The following is a 20,690-nucleotide window of genomic DNA, read 5'->3' as shown; positions in this document are numbered from 1 at the left end:
GTCAGTGTCTGTAAAATGTTCTCAAATTATATTTCATTGTTGTTCTATGAATTATTTTATTTGTCCACTTGTATAACAATTCAGTGAGAAAAATATTGACATTGCTATTAGCTCCCCCTAAAATATATTGACATCAATATTAAGACTGAATGAAACTAAATAATTCATCTGCAGATATAGAAATCAGCTTATTTGAATTTTGAATGATTTCCAACTATTTAAGTGAAATTGTGTCTGACATTTAGTGGCTAGATCTAGAAAAGTTTATTATAAATTCCTGTCTATAGGGAAAACTCACGGTTTTCTCTTTACTCTCACACTGCTATTACATTCACAGTACTTTTGGCAACAACTATGTGGATTCTCCCCCACATCAAACAGTTCTCTGTGGCACCAGCTGGGTATCCTACAATTCAGTTCAATTCTGATACCAACCAGAGTTAGCTGTCTCCCAACCCACCTTAGATACCAGTCACAAGTCTAGCCTCTCTTTAATTAGGTTTGATCATTTGAAAGAACAGCTCACAGAACTCATGGAAATATATTTACAGGTTTGCTGCTGCTACTATTTAATCCCTAAGTCATGTCTGACTCTTGTGACCCCATAGACTGTAGTCTGCCAGGCTCCTCAATCCATGGGATATTCCCAGCAAGAATACTAGAAGGGGTTGCCACTCTTCCAGGGGATCTTCTTGACCCAGGGATCAGACCCTCACCTCCTGTGTCTCCTGAATTGCAAGCAGATTCTTTACCACTGAGTCATGGGGAAGCAAAGCATCTATAGAGATACAATTACTCTGTATCTTAGTTTTGTATTTTTATGATAAATAAGATAGGAAAGGAATTTTGACCTGACTTTTCATCAACAAAAAATGGAGGCACACCCCTGCTTGGCAAAAGGAAAAGAGCAGTCTCATTTACTAAAAGAGTGTAAAGAAATGATTTGCCTTTCACCCATTCCCCATTCTTCAGTTTGGAGTCCCTCATTCTTTACCCCAGAAGAACTTAGCAGGATTCAAGAAGTATCACACTGCTGTTTGTGTAATATTTTTATAAAGGTGGGATTTCAAAATGCATTTGCTTAGTTTTCTTTTTTCTCCCCAGCACACCCATGTTCCCGAAACAAACTTCAGAACATCAAGAAAAGTATACACAAAGAAGGGAAAACTTGTAGTGAGACACTGCAACCTGAAAGGTCTAATTTTCATGAATAACAGACTCTTACTTAAGGATTCCCAGGTGGCTCATTGGGTAAAGAATCCACTTGCAATGCAGGCATCCTTGGAGCCACAGATTCAGTCCCTATGTCGGGAAGATCTCCTGGAGGAGGGCATGGCAACCCACTCCAGTATTCTTGTCTGGAGATCCCAATGGAAGAGAAGACTGGCAGGCTACAGTCCATGGGGTTGCAAAGAATTGGACATGACTGAAGCAATTGAGCACACATCTAAAGATTAGGCTATGTATCCATCTGCACACATGAGCATTTGAACACACACTCACACGTAGGTACCAGTGGGAAAATATTCAGGAAGGACCATGACAATAAGAATATTTCATAGTAAAAGAGAAAAAAAAAAGAAAATTGTATATATATTTTTTGGTCTGTCTCTTGCTGGGCAATAACCCAACCCAAAACTTAGTGGCTTTAAACAGGAAGTGTTTACTAACTTTTATTAGAGTTTTTAGATTTACTCAGATTATATGTACATCTTTTTGTTCCACATGATGCTATGTAAGACTGTGTTCAACTGGAGGTTTGATTGATGTTGAAACATTCAAGACACCTGATGACATGGCTAGTGGTTGTTACTGGCTATAGGCAGGGACTTGGCTGGGGCTGAACAGAATGTCTTTGTTTCTTTCAAATGACATATGTTCTAGTTCCTATGGATTTTTTTTATAGCCTGATAGTTATAAAATGAAAAATTCTAAGTTGTGAAGTAAGAACCTGAAAATGTCTTGAGTGCCACAGAAGTTGCACAGCATCTCTTTTGCTCTATTTTATCAGTAAAACTAATCACACAACCAACCAAATCCAGGGAGAGGTGAGGTCATTTTTATTTACCAACAAAAGAAATAGCAAAGAATTTATGGCCATTTAAAAAAAAAAAAAAACCACAGGTATCTTCAGTAGTATGAAATGAGAAATTCTGTATAAAATTGATATAGAAGGTGATGGAAAATTAGGAAAAAGAGTAGCAGGAAGAAAATAAAAATAAGATTGGATTGTGAAAAAATATATTTTATAAGTTTCCATTTCATATTTTTAAGATGATCTGTGTGCAGTGTCTTTTTCAGATATGTATACACTTCTAAATATTTTTAATGAAATCTAAAATTTTTAACATTGTCCTGGATTTCTTGATTTACTTGTGGTTATTTGGATTTCAGGTAACTTCTCAGCTGTGATCTCGGTTTGATTGTAAGGTTAATGAATCTCAATTTAAGAGAGAAGAAAAATTTAACAACTGTACATGACTTTGATAAATTTCAAGTTTAAAGAATATTGACATGGCAACTATAAAAAACTGAGAATGCTTTAAAAATCAGTCTTTTCTTTTCAGATTCCAAGGTGTTTAGTCTCTGCTGCCCATGCTCCATATTTATTTGATTAAACACAAAAGCCTTCAGCTCTTCCCACAAACTATTACTTGATTTCAAGTCTCTTCTAGAATGTTCAACACACATGGGAGAGTTCTTTGTGCATAATTTATAATATATTTTATTATGTTGTATTTTCATTATGTGTTAGACTCTATGTCTCTTCTCCTAGACTGTGACCTTTCATTATTTTATGAAATAACCCTGAGGATTAGAAAAATACTTAGCCTAGGGCTTACTGAAAGGTGAATGAATTAATGTAAGCATTAGGTAGGAGACATCGTAAAGATTTTTTCTATCCCAGAGTTTGTGTATTCTCTTTAGAATAAATAGTGTATTTTTATGATTATTTTTTATACTTAGGACAACAGAATCAACACATACAGTCATTGTTTGGAAAGGAAAATCCTACAACCTTGTATGTCTTACTTCAATAATGACTGTCATGACAGCATCAGTTCCATGACAGTAAACAACTGTTTTACTCAGCATAAGTATTTCCCCACAGAACATGTTGGTCATATTAAAATTTTAAAAGACAAAACTACAGCTTATACTTCATATGTGTTAAGTCAGCTCTGCCATTTAATTATGTTTGGCATTGACTTTGAAAATCTGGTATCTATTTTAGCCTTGGTTATACAATAGAAATGAAAGAAGTAGGGAAAACCACTAGACCATTCAGGTATGACCTAAAATCAAATCCCTTATGAGTACACAGTGGAAGTGACAAATGCATTCAAGATAATAGATCTGATGGACAGAATGCCCGAAAAACTATCAAGGGCATGTGGCATTGTACAGGAGGCAGTGATCAAGACCATCACCAAGAAAAAGAAATGTAAAAAGGCAAAATGGTTTTCTGAGGAGGACTTACAAATAGCTGAGAAAAGAAGAGAAGCTAAGGAAAAGGAGAAAAGGAAAGATGCACCCATTGAATGCAGAGTCCCAAAGAATAGCAAGGAGAGATAAAAAAAAAAGCCTTCCTCAGTGATCAATGCAAAGAAATAGAGGAAAACAATAAAATGGGAAAGACTAGAGATATCTTCAAGAAATTAGACACATCAAAGGAACATTTTATGCAAAGATGGGCACAATAAAGGACAGAACTGGTATGAACCTAACAGAAGCAAAAGATGTTAAGAAGAGGTGACAAGAATGTGTATTCTTCTGTGTAGAAGAACAATACAAAAAAGATCTTAATGACTCAGATAACCATGATGACGTGATCACTCACCTAGAGCCAGACATCCTAGAATGTGAAGTTAAGTGGGCCTTAGGAAGCATCACTATGAAAAAAGCTAGTGAGGTGATGGAATTCCAGTTGAGCGATTTCAAATCCTAAAAGATCATGTTGTGAAAGTGCTACACTCAGAATGCCAGCAAATTTGGAAAACTCAGCAGTGGGCACAGGACTGGAAAAGGTCAGTGTTCATTCCAATCCAAAAGAAAGGCAATACAAAAGTATGTTCAAACTACTGCACAGTTGAACTCATTTCACACGTTAGTAAAGTAATGCTCAACATTCTCCAAGATAGGCTTCAACACTACATGAACCAAGAAATTCCAAATATTCTAGTTGGATTTAGAAAAGGCAGAGGAACCAGAGATCAAATTGCCAACATCTGCTGGACCATCGAAAAAGCAAGAGAATTCTAGAAAAACATCTACTTCTGCTTCATTTCCTACACTAAAGCCTTTGATTGTGTGGATCACAACAAACTGGAAAATTTTTCAAGACTTGGGAATTCCAGACCACCTTACCTGCCTCCTGAGAAATCTGTATGCAAGGCAAGAAGCAACAGTTAGGACTGGACATGGAACAACAGACTGGCTCCAAACTGGGGAAGAAGTATGTCAAGGCTGTATATTGTCACCCTTCTTATTTAACTTATATGCAGAGTACTTATATCATGTGAAATGCAGGCAGGATGAAACACAAGCTAGAATCAAAATTGCAGTGAGAAATATCAATAACGGTAGATATGCAGATGACACCACCCTTATTGAAGAAAGTGAAGAGGAACTAAAGAACCACTTGATGAACGTGAAAGAAGAGAGTGAAAAAGCTGGCTTAATACCTAACATTCCAAAAACTAAAATCATGGAATCCAGTCCCTTCACTTCATGACAAATATATGGGAAACATTGAAAACAGTGAGACTTTATTTTCTTGGACTTCAAAATCACTGCAGATGGTGACTGTAGTCACAAAATTTAAAAGACACTTGTTCCTTGGAAGAAAAGCTATGACATACCTAGATGGTGGAAAATACAGAGACATTACTTTGCCAACAAGGTCCATATAGTCAAAGCTATGTTTTTCCAGTCATCATGTATGAATGAGAGAGTTGAACCACAAAGAAGGTTGAGTGCCGAAGAAATGATGCTTTGAACTGTGGTGCTGGAGAAGACTCTTAAGAGTCTCTTGGACTGAAATAAGACACCCAGTCAATCCTAAAGGAAATCAATCCTGAATATTCATTGGAAGGACTGATGCTGAAGCTGAAGCTACAATATTTTGGCCACCTGATGCGAAGAGCTGACTCATTAGAAAAGATTCTAATGCTGGGAAAGATTGAAGGCAGGAGGAGAAGGGGATGACAGAGGATGAGATAATTGGATGGCATCACAGAGTCAATGGATTTGAGTTTGAGCAAGCTCTGGGAGATGGTGAAGGACAGAGAAGCCTGATATGCTACAGTCCATGGGGTCACTAAGAGTCAATCAGGACTGAGTGACTAAACAACAGCTATACACATTTCTTTGTTCAAGCATTCAGTTATTTAGTCTCTGTTGGGTGTTGGAACCTTATGGGGAATATGATATAGTTTCTGACTAGGGTAATTATTGTCAAATGACCAACTAATTGGCCAACCTGCTTACTGTAGGAAAGACATTGTTTTGATTTTTTTAATATGGAAGAATTATTATTCAGCTTTAAAATATTAGTAGTGGACCTAGAGATTGTCATGCTGGGTGGAGTAAGTTAGACAACGAAGGAGAAATATGGTATGATATCCCCTATATGTGGAATTTGAAAATAAATGAGGAATGAACAAATGAACTTATAAAACTTACAAAACTTACAAAAGAACTTACAAAAGAGAAACAGACTCCCAGACTTAAAGAATAAACTTACGGTTGCCAGGGTGGAGAGATGGAGGAAAGAGTTAGGAGACCGGGAGTTGATATGCACATATACTGATATATTTACAATAGATAACCAGCAGGGACTTATTGTATAGAGCAGGGAACTCCCCCAAACTCTGTAAATTTGGGGGAGAATGGATATGTGTACATGTATATCTGAGTCCCTTTGCTCTTCACCTGAAACTATTGCAACATTGTAAATCAGCTATATTCCAATATAAAAAAATACTACCAGTAGTAATATAAACAATATTTGACACTTTTGAGCCCAGATTTCTCATATCATTGCTTTAAATACTTTATATAGGTTATAGCAAATTTACAAGGTAGATTCTGTTACCATCCCCATTTTATAGGTCAAGACACTAAGAATTAGAGGGGTAAAATAACTAAGACAGGGGAGTTACTAAGAAACAACCCTGTATTTTAACCAAAAAATTTTCCATGGCCCAGATTATTCTACTACATTAGTCACTTGAGAGTGTGCATGTGGATTTTGAATTAAACGCAAGAACATGGCAGGAAGGAAAAACAGGAGAAATTCTCAATGTAAACCTATAAAGGACTATTTGTTTTGTTTTGTTTTAAATGAGTTATATAACTACACATCTATTAGAATAGCCAAAATTAAGAACACTGATACCATAAAATGCTGGCAAAAATGTGGAGCAATAGGAATTCTCCTACATTACTTGTTGGAATGCAAAATGATACAGCCACTTTGGAAGACTATTTGGTGATTTCTTACAAAACTAAACATCCTCTTGCCGCACAATCCAGGAATCATACTCCTTGGTACGTATACAAATGAAATGAGGGCATATGTCTATACAAAATCCTGCATAGGAGTATTTATAACAGCTTTATTTACAATTGCCAAAACATGAAAGCAACCAAGATACTCTTCAGTCCTTGGATGAATAAGCAGACTGTGGTATACTTGTAACTGTGGAATATTATTTAATACTAAAAAGAAATAATGTATCATGCCATGAAAAAACTCTGAGGAACCTGAAATGTTCTTTAAACATGCCAGTCTGTAAAGGATACATACTGTATGATTTCAACTATATGTATTCCAACTATATCTATTGAGATGCCGATAGGTTTTGCATTCTTCATTTTTTTAATATGCTATATCACACTGATTGATTTGCAGATATTCAAAAATCCTTGCACCCCTGGGATAAATCCCACTTAATAATAGCGTGAAAGTGAAAGTTGTTCAGCTGTGTCTGACTCTTTGCGACCCCCATGGACTACAAATACCATGGAATTCTCCAGGTCAGAATACTGGAGCGGGTAGCCGTTCCCTTCTCCAGGGTGTCTTCCTAACCCAGGGATTGAACCCAGGTCTCCCGCATTGTAGGCAGATTCTTTACCAACTGAGCCATTGTGTATATAAAACTTTTCATGTATTGCTGGATTTGCTTTGCTAATATTTTGTTGAGAATGTATGTATTTTTGTTCATACTGAAACTGGTATGTAATTTTTTTTCTGTGATATCACATAAAATTAAATACACTAGAAATAAGAGGAAAGAGAAGAAAACAGCTAATCTTATTAAAGATCTTTATGTATGAAAATCCTTCAGCTGTAAGAATACTTAATGATGAAATACTGAAAGTTTCCATCCTAAGATTAGACATAATTCAAGGTTATCTCCTCACAATTATTTTATTCAACATAATACTGAAATCCTAGACATTATAAGTCAAAAAGTAAAGGTTATATAAGATTGAAAATAAAAGAGTAAACTTTTTTATTTGTAGACAACATGATTATGTACATAGAAAACTATTAAAAATCTACAAAATACTCTCTAGAATTAATAAACTTAATAATGTCAAAAGATGTGTCAAAATACAGAAATAAATTGTATTTCTATGTTACAGCTGTACAAAAATTTAATTTCAAAAGAATGAAAACATTTAGGAGCATATGTAGTATAAAATGAGCCAAACTTTTATACTGAACATGAAAAAAATAATTAAAGACAAATAAAGAGACATACTTTGTAATGACCTGGAAAAAGCAACATTTTTAAGACTTAATGCTACCCAATTTATTTCATGTTTCAATACTCCTCAATGAAAATTCTAGTAGGCATTCTGAAATTTGAAAAACAATTCTAAAAATTATTTAGGAATGCAAAATATCTCATAGGAAAATTTGGTAATAAGCAAGACTAGAATACTTAAAATATCTGACTATGGGAATTGTACTAAAGCTACAATAAGCAAGCCATTGTGATACTGAATTTGATTATAGGACAATTCATAATTGGTCAGTGTGGTTAAAGATATCTCTTTTTAAATAAATGGTGCTGGGAAAGCTCTTAATCTCAAGGGATAAAATTCCAAACTAATTTGGACACAACTGAGCAACTGAACATATTCTATGGTATGAACATACCATAGTGTGTTCATCAGATCTGTTGATGATTAGTTTAATAGTTTATGCTTTAAATATTCTGTCCAATATATTTTGTGCACTCCAGGTTCATGATTATATTCTCCTAACTGCTTCAAGTTTAGCAATGTTAGCAGTTTAGATCTAGGATTCATCGCAGATAAATTTTTTGTGTACTACCTATTAATAAAAGTGGGTCAACCACACAGCATATGACAGTGTGGATAAACTTCACAGATAATATGCTAAGTGAAAGAATTTGGACATTAATAAGTATATGCTTCAGAATTACATATGCATTAAGTCAAAGAACAGACAAGCTAATCTTTAATTATGGAAATTATAAAGTGGTTGCCTCTGTAGGTGGGGAGTAGATTGAGCACAAATGCTCAAGAGGATTTTTCCAGAGGGAAAAAAATTCATATACTGAGGTGATAAATACATCAATCCATACAATCATGAAAATTCATTAATATCTATGTATTTTATTGTATGTAAGGAAAGTAAAGTCTCTCAGTCATGTCTGACTCTTTGTGACCCTGTGAACTGTCTGTCACCTGCCAGGCTCCTCTATCCATAGGATTTTCCAGGCAAGAATACTGGAGTGGGTTGCCATTTCCTTCTCCAGGGGATCTTCCTGACCCAGGGATCGAACCCGGGTCTTCTGTACAGCAGGCAGGCTCTTCACTGTCTGAGCCACCTCGGAAGCCCTATTTGTAAACAAAACTTCAAATAAAAAGAATTGTCTGTTTGAAACTGAAAATCTGACAATTGACAACTTCCTTCTGGATTTCATTGCGGGCATCCTGCTTTCAGGCACCCAAACCATCTTGACACTTGAAATTAATCTTATGGAGGAAAAAACCTCAATACATTGGATGCCACACATTTATTTGTCTGGAAATGATTATGCATTATACTGAACATAAAAGAAATATGAAGTTAAAATTATGTCATAATAAAAGTCAAAGGAGAATTTTAGAAAAATTTTACTAAAATATGAGGGACTACAAATGTGTACATGCATGTGTTTATCTAGTCTTTGTTCTGTGATTAGTCACTCAGTTGTGTTTGACTCCTTGTGGCCCCATGGACTGTAGCCTGACAGGCTCCTCTGTCCATGGGGATTGCCCAGGCAATAATACAGAAGTGGGTGGGTTGCCTTATCCTCCTCCAGGGATGTCCCTAACCCAGGGATCAAACCCAAGTCTCCCACCAAGGTAGTCTCCCACCAGGTAGTCCCACCATCTAGTTTTTATCCCATCCGTATAACTTATACTTACTTTATACTTAATCAGTAAGTTAGATAAATCTATTGAAATTTTCTACTTATATTTACAATGTATTTGCTTTGGATGCTATTGAATGTAACTTGATTCACAAAGTTCTCTGACACATATATTCATTGTCAAGTGGAATTGTTAATGCTGCAACATGATCCTTCCTGTCTTGTTGAGTAGCATCCCAAGTATTCAAGGGACTATGAAATCAATGTCAGCTACTTCGCCAACTAAGACACTTAGTCCTTTTTTGACTAATTAGTTGACAAATACTGATTTAATACAATAAGTCTTATAACATGGACTCTGATTTCTCTTCCTGGGATGTTTCAACTGAAGGGTTGACTTTTAAAGTCCTTCACTTAATTTGGATCAGATAGTTTGGAAGAGACTGACTTGAGAATTTGAGACTCTTTAATGCAATCAGCAATAGATAATATTCAGCCATCAGGGCATTTACAGACTTCAGAGAGGTGATATGCATGTACTGAAACAGGAGATCTTCTCAATCCAGGGATTGAACCCAGGTCTCCCGCATTGTAGGCGGATTCTTTACCAGCTGAGCCACAAAGGAAGTCCAATAGATAATATTCAGTCATGGGGCATTGCCAGACTTCAGAGAGGTAATGAGCATATACTGATGAGATGTTCAGAGAAACAAGGACGGTCTCATTTGGCTAGGTGCTACTTGCTCTTAAAATAATTTGCATTGGTAGGTAAGAGAATGAGAGTGTCAAAAGCAAAGTTTTATCTAGAGACACAAATAAATGGGTACCTAATGTATTAACAAAATACAAAATACATTCAACTAACTTGAAAATCTATTCTAAATTTCATTTATTTCCTTAACCTAGACATGCATACATCTTTTTAAAGCAATATGCTTAAATATTTTGTTTTGGTTCCTGCTTTATTTTAATAAAACTTTAATTAAAATCTAAATAAGCCCTTTGCTCTCAAGTTTTATTCTAAAACTTTCCACAGTATGTAGTTTTTAACACAAATGAAGAAGGCATTGAATATTAATTATCCCTCTTCATTCTTTCAAAGAGCAAATATCCAAGGGAAATATTCAGATCACATCATGATATCCATTGTCAGCTACCATCCTCTCCACACTAACACTATTTGGCACAATCATCATTGATATTTCTGGTAATGATATTGAAGTCAGCTAAAGATAAAATATTTTAAAAATATAATACTTTATTACACCACATATACAATGGAAAGAAAGTTTGCTTGTTTTATTCCGCATCTTTAAAAACGTTTTTATATTTTCATTTATGTTCTTTTCTCCAAAAGAATAGTATATGACACAACAGAAATTGATCATCTAACAACTTCTGGTTGTTAGATGTTAGTTGATTGTTTAACAACTACTCTGTCTCATTGATGTCATTCACTGAGATGCTTAATAAATCCCAGATATAAGCAAAGACAAGCTTTTTCATCAAAGTACATCAAATGAAGGCTATTAAAGCTAGCAGTTTTGACCCTCTGTGCTGATGTTTTCATCTTTATTCACTGAGCTAGGGTGATAGAAGCAACTGTAATTTTTTATCAAGTACAAACAAATTGGGAAAAGATTGTATGAAGCTATCCTGAAGAAATGTCTTCCTTGTGGTCTATATGGCAGTTAGCATACTATGTATACACTAGAAAGTTTACAGAGGTTAGTGTCTTCCTTTTAATAAGTCTGTATTGTGTCATTTACTGTATTTGACATGTAAAATACAATGAGCAAAGCCAGACAGTTTTTGCCTTCACAGAGATTACAGGAGAGAGGGGGGATGGACAACAACAACAAAAAAAAAGCCTCATTAATTAAATAATCATACAAATAAATATTAAACAACAAACAAAACAAGTGCTATCAACGCACATGACATTATAACCTGTAAGTGTAGGCTCAGTTCCAGTTAGAAATGTTTTAAGAAATTACTGTCAAGCTAAGACCCTGTTTTTTAACTAGCATTTTTTTAAACAATAACCAGAATGTTACATTAGTGAGCATTTCTATGAATTAATGTTCTCCTATTCATTCTAAAAACAGTATAAAATAATATTAATATATTTCTACACCAATGTTCTTACCAACATTGTTCACAAGAACCTAAGGGTAGAAGCAATCAAAATGTACATCTACAGATGGATAAACAAAAAAAAAAAAATATATATATATATATATATAATGGAATATTATTCAGTCTTGAGTATAAGTGAAATTCTAATACATTCTGCCACATGGATGAACCTAGAAAACAGGTTAAGTGAAGCAAGCCAGCCACACTAAGATATTATATGCTTCTATTTATATGAGGTACCAAGAATACTCATATTCATTGAGACAGAAAGTAGAACAGTGGCAGCCAGGGGCTTATGAAAAGATGAATGGGGAATTACTGTTAAATGGATATAGATTTGGTGTGCGATAACAAAAGCGTTCTGGAGATGGATGGTGATGCTGGTTGCAAAACAATGAGAATGTATTTAATGCTATTGAATTATACACATTTAAAATGATTAAAATCTTACATTTTATGTCATGTGTATTTTATCACATTAAAGAAAATAATGCAAATCACATATATAGAAGAAAAACTGAAGACTATATGTTTCTAACCATGTTAGAATTTTTCCGTAGTTTCTTTAGAATCAATCTTGGGAGTATTAATTTAAAAATAGCTGCTATAGTAAATGTTAAAAACATAAATAACATCTTAGACACATAATTGGTGATGTAATTAGACTTGTCAGCTTCCTAATGTTTCCAATTATAAAAGTAATGGTTCAGATAAAGACAATGAACATTAATCCTCTTTCTAAATAACATGAACATTTCTGATGGCTTTGAAAACAGAAGATAAGTCTGTATGGAGAGTGCAAATAAATACAGAAACTGTATGTACTGCATGTCCATTGATATTATGGGCTGGAATTTCTCTTACACAACTTTATATGTTGAAGCAAAGAGGTTCTCTAACCCAATAATGTAATGGAACAGAAATTTATCTAATGTCACTAAAAATGAATATGCACCTTCTAAATCAAAGAAACTTGGAATTCTGAAGCACCATTAATTATTTCCTTATTTCATCATCTTTCCAGTCTCAGTTATTCAATATTTTCCATAGATAATGAGGATAATTGCTTTTGCAAACTTTTTTCATTGTTAAAATTTATAAACTGTGTTCTAAACTCTCTTCTAAGGTATGTGTATGTGCATGCATGTGCTTGCCTCTCTTGTCTGATCCTTTGTTTTAAATCCATGCCACTTTATGTTTTAGCTAAGAAGCTTTCAAACTTTTTTGGTTACTGCCATCCTTAGAGTCTTGCTAATTATTTCATATTTTCATATGAACAGAATACCTACAAATTTCATTTTTTAAAAATAGATCTAAACTAAGTACTTCCATCCAACAACTTAGTAGTTATATGAAACAAGAATGCTCGTTAATTGAATAAAAATATTTATTTCCTTCTGAAAGAGCTATTGATTCTTAATAATGAAATGTATATGCCTGTTGGGCAATTTTCATAATTTTTTCTAAATTAGTTTTTATTGGATTATAGTTGCTTTACAATGTTGTTTTATTTTGGAAAGACTACTCATTTCTTAGTCTACATTGATAGTTACACGTGTTTTATAGCTGAAACTAAAAGAAACCCAGTTATGCAAATATATGACATCACTGACATTTATATAGCATAATCTAATGACAGACCTATAAGCTACCTTGAGCTAGTAGTTCACAAAGTGTAGGATATGTGTGAAGTATCACTAATCCCTTCAAAAACCTAAAATATCCAGTGCATTTCTGACAGTTCATTGCAGTACCTTGGAGTGTCACGGTGTCCAGTTTGAGAGCTATGACTTTAGACTCTGCTTTTGAAATTTTTACTTGGTAAGTTTGTTGAAATATTACACACATCTTCAGTTGCCAAGTCTACCAGGGGATTAATATATAATTATCAAAAATATCTGCTATTCTTTACTTAAATAAGCAAAACTATTTTTAGAAAGGATTTCTACTTTAGACTAATGTTTTAACTGCTTTGTATCACAGCAAAGTCAAAGGAAGCAGAACTGGTCTTTATTTTCACTGTCACACTGCCTTGACCTTGGCCTGTGATTAAGTTTATTACCTAGATTGGGATAATAGAGATTTGTCACAAAATATTGATTTTCATGAATAAAAATGTTCAACTGGGCATAATATCTTCAAAAGCATTCATAAAGCTTCAAATAATCCAAATTTCTCTAACTGTCCCTAATTTTAATATGAAATCCTCATACTACATTGCTGTTGTTCAGTTAGTAAGTCATGTCCAAATCTTTGTGACCCCATGGACTGCTCCACATCAGACTCCCCTATCCTTCACTATCTCCTGGAGTTTTCTCAAATTCACATCCATTGAATCCATACTGTAATAGTTATTCATTACCTATTGCAATTTCTGGGGCCTCCCATTGTATCATATGAAGAATAAAATGAAAGAGTATAAAAATAGCATCTCTTTGTTCTTCTCACTTCACAATACAAAAATTGCCTTTGTAACAATGGTTATTCTGGAAACACTTTCTTCCAATATTAATCTATACTAATGCCTGCATGCATGCTAAGTCGCTTTAGTCTTGTCTGACTCTTTGCAACCCTATGGATGGATCATAGCCCACCAGCCTCCTCTGTCCATGGAATTCTCCAGACAACATGACTGGAGTGGGTTGCCATGTCCTCCTCAGTCTGTACTAGTGTCCCCTTTCAATTCAGCATTACATACTTCTATACACTATAATGATTAGTTTCTGGTTTTAAATTTTAAATATTAAGAATTTGGAATTTATGACTACTGTCCTTATAACAACAGCCAAAAACTAAATAGGCTGAATGTCAACAACTATCTTAAAACTAGTATAGAACTTATATAGCAAGACATAACACAATCCCCAAACTTCTAAAAGGTAGGCACATCTAGAGAACCACAGCAAAATATTCTGTTCTGGAATAGACTACCGATGAGAACACAGAAACAACAATTTTGATAAATTTCTGGAAGCTGAGTGCAGACTAGATTGAAAGTGATACTTTTAGAGGGCACAGTTTTGGAGAGGCTATCACACAGTCGTGTACAGATGTGAGAGTTGATCCATAAAGGCTGAGCACCAAATAATTGATACTTTTGAACTGTGGTGCTGGAGAAGACTCTTTAGAGTCCTTTGGACGGCAAGGAGATCAAACAGTCAATTCTAAAGAAAATAAGCCCTGAATATTCATTGGAATAACTGATGCTGAAGCTGAAGTTCAAATACTTTGGCCATCTGATGCAAAGAATTGATTCATTGGAAAAAATCCCGATGTAGTGAAAAACTGAAGGCAAATGGAGAAAGGAGCAGCAGAGGATGAGATAATTAGAGAGCATCACCTACTCAGTGGACATGAATTTGAGCAAATCCTGGGAGATAGTGGAGGACAGAGAAGCCTGGTGTGCTACAGTCCATGGGGTTGCAAAGAGCTGGACAAGACTTAGTGACTAAACAACAACAACACACTAATAAGGAGTTTTCCTCCAGAAACCTTGTTAGGTTTTCATGGTGAGATTTGAGAAAGCCCTGGTAGGGAAAGAGGAAGAATAATCATTGTGAAATAAGTCCAGAGGCTTTTCATAGCAAAGTCTTCATTTCCATGGAAAGACACTTCACCAGAGCTTATGCCATATGGAGAAGGACAATTCCTTACGCTCCAGTCCCTCTAGGCTTCTTGTCTCACTGAAAGAGATGCATTTTTCAAAATGTCAAATTATTGGAATCATATAATAGATAGCCATTTCAGACTGGAGTCTTTCATTTAGCAATTGTTATTATGGTTCATCTAAGTATTTTTGTGACTAGAGAGCTTCTTTTCTTCTACTGATGAATAATCTTTCATTGTATGGATTTCCCAGTGGCTCAGTCAGTAAAGGCTCTTCCTGCAATGCAGGTTCAACTTTAGCTTTAGCTAAAGCAGCTTCAGCTTTAGCACCAGTCTTTCCAATGAATATTCAGGGTTGCTTTCATTTAGGATTGACTCGCTTAATCTTTCAGTCCAAGAGACTCTCAAGGGTCTTCTCCAACACCACAATTCAATAGCTTCAGTTCTTTGGTGCTCGGCCTTCTTTATGGTCCAATTCTCACATCTGTACATGACTACTGGAAAAAAAAAAAAAAAACATAGCTTTGACTAGATGGACCTTTGTTGGCAAAGTGATGTCTCTGCTTTTTAATATACTGTCTAGGTTTATTATAGCTTTACCAGTGATAAGCTATGTTATATAATATGATGAAAATTGACATTACATCTGTGATTTTCTTCCCAGAAACTCACAAGCCCAGCTTAATCCTAAGAAAAAATATAGGACATACCCTAAAAGAGGAGCATTCTACCAAACACTTGACCAATAATTCTCAAAACTGTCTAGGTCATCAAAAATAGGGAAAATTCAAGAAATTGTCTCAGTCAGCAGGTACCTAAGGAGAGGTGGCTATTAAAAGTAATGTGATAAAAACTATTAGGTAAAAATTAAGGAAGTATGAATAAAATATGGATTTTGTTAACAACAATTTTATCAATATTGGCTCATTAATTATAATCAATGTACTACACTAGTGTTATGAGGTATTAACAATAGGATAAACTGGGTTAGAGTGTATGGGAAACTTGTACAGTTTTTGTAATTTATTTTAATCTAAAAGTGTTCTAAAATAAAATGTTTATTTAAAAATGATACTATTTTTGCAATCTGAAGTAAATGTATGATTAATATTTGCTTTGCATGAGAGAGAAATAGACAACTATTTTCACGGAACAATACAATTAAATGGGGTTTTTCTTCTTCAAATGAAGGGAAGCCAACATAAGCTGGTAAATAGCAAGCATGTTTTTAATACTATGTACAAACACTGAACATTGACTGGAAAGTATTATTTTTAATGATAAACATTTAGAACCAAAATTCCAACTTGGAAAACCTTTCCTTGAGTTCATATTTTCTAGTATATTATCTGCCTAGAAATAATACCTTATGAATAAAATATTGCTCTCAGTGACCTGAGGAGTTCATTCTAAATAGACCAAGCCTACAATCAGAAAGCAAATTTAGCTTTACTCATAATAAGCTTCTATATAGATTTTTATATTGTGGCTCAGAGGATGAACAGAAAGTGCTCATAAAATTGTCTCCTAAATGTCAGCAGGAAAAATAACAAAAATAAGTTCCCATAGCAGCATTCATTTTCCACAACCCCAGAGAACCCAAAGATAAAAATAATAAGATATTCTCAAAGGGCTTAACCAAAGGGTCATTAAGATAAAGCTCCTCCTAGAAATATACCCTTGAATTTGAATTCTTCTGTGAATTAGAGAGCAGCATAGGAAAATATACATTTTTGAAGCATTTTGATGCTTTAAAATCTAACTAAATATATTCAATTTAGTGATTATATCTAGGCTATAAAGATTAAAGTTTACTTGACAAGAAAATGGGATAAATTGGTATCTCCACAGAGTTAAACATTAAATGAAGGTGTATATGCTGTTAACCTCTCTAATCTGAAGAACTTATAGATGCTTCAGCATTGACATACATATTTTTACTTTTATAGTGAATTACTGGATAATTTTGTCATGTAGTCTTGGAGTCCAGGGGCTATTTGTTGGCTTTGGTTTACAATGATTCAATCTGACTCTTGCTTTCCTTCATTCTCGATACTGTTTCTGCTACCCTCAGAGTCCAAGAGCCACTCAAGACATGATGAACTTCCAAATTTAGGTGTCCTGATCTTCCCTTCAGTGATCTTCATAAATGCAATGATGGCAGTCAATCAGTGAAAGTCTGTTTCAAATTATTTTCTGGTTTTATTCCTTTTTAGATTTGATTTTAGCACATTGGAACCAGGAGTAGCCTATAAACGAAGAAGCAGGAAGTGGGAACTTCAAAAAACATCAGTTTCGTGAATCATGGTCTCAGGTGAAGCTGCAATTCAGGTTATTTACATTTTATTGATTATAATTCTGTTTGTAAAACAAACTGCATTTTTTTTTTCATTTTAAATGCTCTTATGAAGAATAATTTCAAAGGATAAACTAGAAAATAGGATTAATTTTGCTTATTTTTTCTTATTACTGGATTGACCCTTGAGAAATTTACTCAATTTCTATAAACCACATTTAGTGCTATCTGTAGAATGGACCATATCATCATGATTATTTCTCAATGACAACTATGAATATTAAATAAAAAAGAAGTGGAGAGCAGCTCAGTATAAAATATGGTTAGCAACTTACAGTGTAAAAGGATAGCAACTTATACTGTGTTAGCATAAAATAAATCCTTGCAGTAAGTCTAGATATGATGAATAGTTATCAAAATTTGACACTATTCATAAGTTTGATAATCAGCTTGTTATTTTCTGTTGACCTCCACAGATTCATTTACTGTAGGACAGGTTTTGTTTTTGTAGGATGATAGCATTATTGAATACCAGGTAAGATACCAGGTAAGCAACAGATACCGTGCTGGGTGATTTCTCACGCATAGTTTTTATTTAATCTTCATATGTGCATGCTAAGTCACCTTGAAAGTGAAAGTGAAAGTGAAGTTGCTCAGTCATGTCTGACTCTTTGTGACCCTGTGGACTGTAGCCCACCAGGCTCCTCTGTCCATGGGATTCTCCAGGCAAGAATACTGGAGTGGGTTGCCATTTCCTTCTCCAGGGGATCTTCCCTACCTAGGGATTGAACCCAGGTCTCCTGCATTCCAGGCAGACGCTTTAACCTCTGAGCCACCAGGAAAGCCCTAAGTCACCTTCGTCATGTCCAACTATTTGTGACTCTATGGACTATAGCCTGTCAGGCTCCTCTGTCCCTGGTATTCTCTTGGCAAGAATACTGGAGTGGGTTGCCATGCCTTCTTCCATTTAATCTTCATAAAACTTTGCAAGTTATGTTTCTTGATCTTTATATGGATTAGAATTCTGATGCTCAGTCGAGCTTAGTAACAATCCTAAGTTTATACACTAAATAGATTGAGAGGGCAGGATATGGACTTTGGAGACACCTGGCTACAAGGTCCATCCACTTTCTCACAGAGCATATTGTCTGCCTTTTCCTCCAACATATAGAGCTCGCACAGTGAATTTGCAAATACAACTGCATGACCTGCATTTAGCAAGTTGTTTAGAAGTATAACATATGTAAAATTATGGCTTAGGAGTCATCAGTCCATGTAGAGACAAGGGCTGCAAAGTGCCTTTTTGTACTTCAGGATGAAGGAAGCATGGTGTTGCTGGATGGTAACTCAGCAGTTGGTCTGATGGGCAGCAAGGAGGCTAGAGTTAGCAGTGTTTCTGAGCCATTCACCATATGTGCCAACATCAAAGAAGAAAATAATGACCCAGAAAAGCAATAGGTAATGAGAAACATGATCTATAGGAAACATGATCAACTCCTTGGTGATTTTATTTTTATGGGGATTTAGTGAAAGTTCAGTAGCATGTATATTTTAAAAGTTAAAGGATGCTATAGCTTTAATTTATTTCCTTTAATTTTAACTGGATTAGAGGAACAGGGTATTAATAATATACATAGGGAGATATACCTAAAGTTTTCTCACATCTAGAGTTGAATAAGATCAAGTCTTGATAATCAAATGTTTCCAGGCCTTCTTAATCTGGATGAAAATGTTGTCATATTTATATCAAACTAACAAATTACAATGACTCTGTTCAACACAGTACATAAACCTCCTGACCACATTTAGCAAAAAGATCTCTGGTGGCAGTGAAGTGTTAAAGGATGATGATTTCTTCTTATTCTCTGGCACTGCTTGAACAAAGAAATCCTAGCCTCTAGACATTTAAGCCTCCTGCATCTCCTGCATTGGCAGGCAGATTCTTTACCACTGAGACATCTGGGAAGCTCATTATTGCTGTTTTTAGGTAAGGCTGGTTCCTTTCTGGCATATATGGCTATTTTCTCATTCTCTTCCACTGATAACTCAGGTAGGTCTGATACCCCTGTTCTCAGACCTCAGCTCAGGAGTATGTTTTATTTGTGAAGATAAATTCAGCTTATGTAGTGAGGTATTTCTCAGAAACCACTTCTTCCCTACCCCATGTACCACTGTATATATCAGTGGTGCAATAAGATGGTGGTAGTTGCCTAAACCCTTGTTAATTTTGGTTAAAAATAGAAGCACCTGTATATCTGTGTGTGCACTTGTGTATGTGTGATGTGAATCAAGGGTAAGGGTGTTTGACCTCTTCTAACATTCAAACTCTAAGTGTGAAGGTTACAATGGCAAAGAGAAAATTTAGCTCATCCTATTACAAATCAAAATTATATGGTCTTCATGTATTAATACAGATATATAAGGAGAAGGCATAAAGAAATGACTTTATTGTTAAAGAATTATAACATTTAGAATAATTATGAGCATTTATTATTAAAAAAATTATAATTTTAATAATCCTCTGTGAAATCTAAAGGAAATGTTATATAAATGTTTTTTTGATGTTGCTTTCACAATGTAGAAGCCAATTTAATGGATCAGAAACTCCAAAATAGTTTTCAGCATCATTTGAAATCTTTGGTGAATTTGTGGGATGTTTTCAGGTTATAAAATTCTGGAGCCATATAAGAAGGTTCATTCCAAAAAAGAATACTATTAGTGTTATCACTGCTGTGACTTCATGTGTGCTCAGTCACTCAGACGTGTCTGACTCTCTGTGACCCTATGAACTGTAGCCACCAGGTTCCTCTGTCTTGGATTTTCCAGGCAAGAATACTGGAGTGGGTTGCCATTTCCTCCTCCAGGGGATGATCCAGGGATCAAATCCACATCTCTTGCATTGGCAGGCAGATTCTTTACCGCTGGGCCATCTGGGAAGCTCATTACTGCTGTTTAGAAAATTGGCACAAGAGATATCATAATTTAGATTAAGTGAAAGTCACTCAGTCATGTTCGATTCTTTGTGACCCCATGGACTACAGCCTGCCAGACTCCTCTGTTCATGGAATTCTCCAGGCAAGAATACTGGAGTGGGTAGCCATTCCCTTCTCCAGGCGATCTTCCCAACCCCGGGATCGAACCCAGGTCTCCCGCATTGCAGGCAGATTCTTTACCATCTGAGTCACCCGGGAAGCCCAAATTTAGATTAAATGCCTATGTAAAGAATAGCTTTTTTATTACAGCCCATAAAC

General features: G+C 35.0%; 1 non-coding gene across 1 annotated transcript; it reads right to left on the bottom strand.

The window, feature by feature from the left end:
- Positions 1–18,209: 18,209 nt before the first annotated feature.
- Positions 18,210–18,281, bottom strand: TRNAS-GGA (transfer RNA serine (anticodon GGA)). The gene has a single exon. It is a non-coding gene; the product is annotated as a tRNA-Ser (tRNA).
- Between the last annotated feature and the right edge of the window lie 2,409 nt (positions 18,282–20,690).

Source organism: Dama dama, chromosome 19 (genome assembly GCF_033118175.1).
Source record: "Dama dama isolate Ldn47 chromosome 19, ASM3311817v1, whole genome shotgun sequence".
NCBI classification, from domain to species: Eukaryota; Metazoa; Chordata; class Mammalia; order Artiodactyla; family Cervidae; genus Dama; species Dama dama.
The sequence above is the reverse complement of the archived record's forward strand: the minus strand, read 5'-3'. Positions and strand labels throughout refer to the sequence as shown.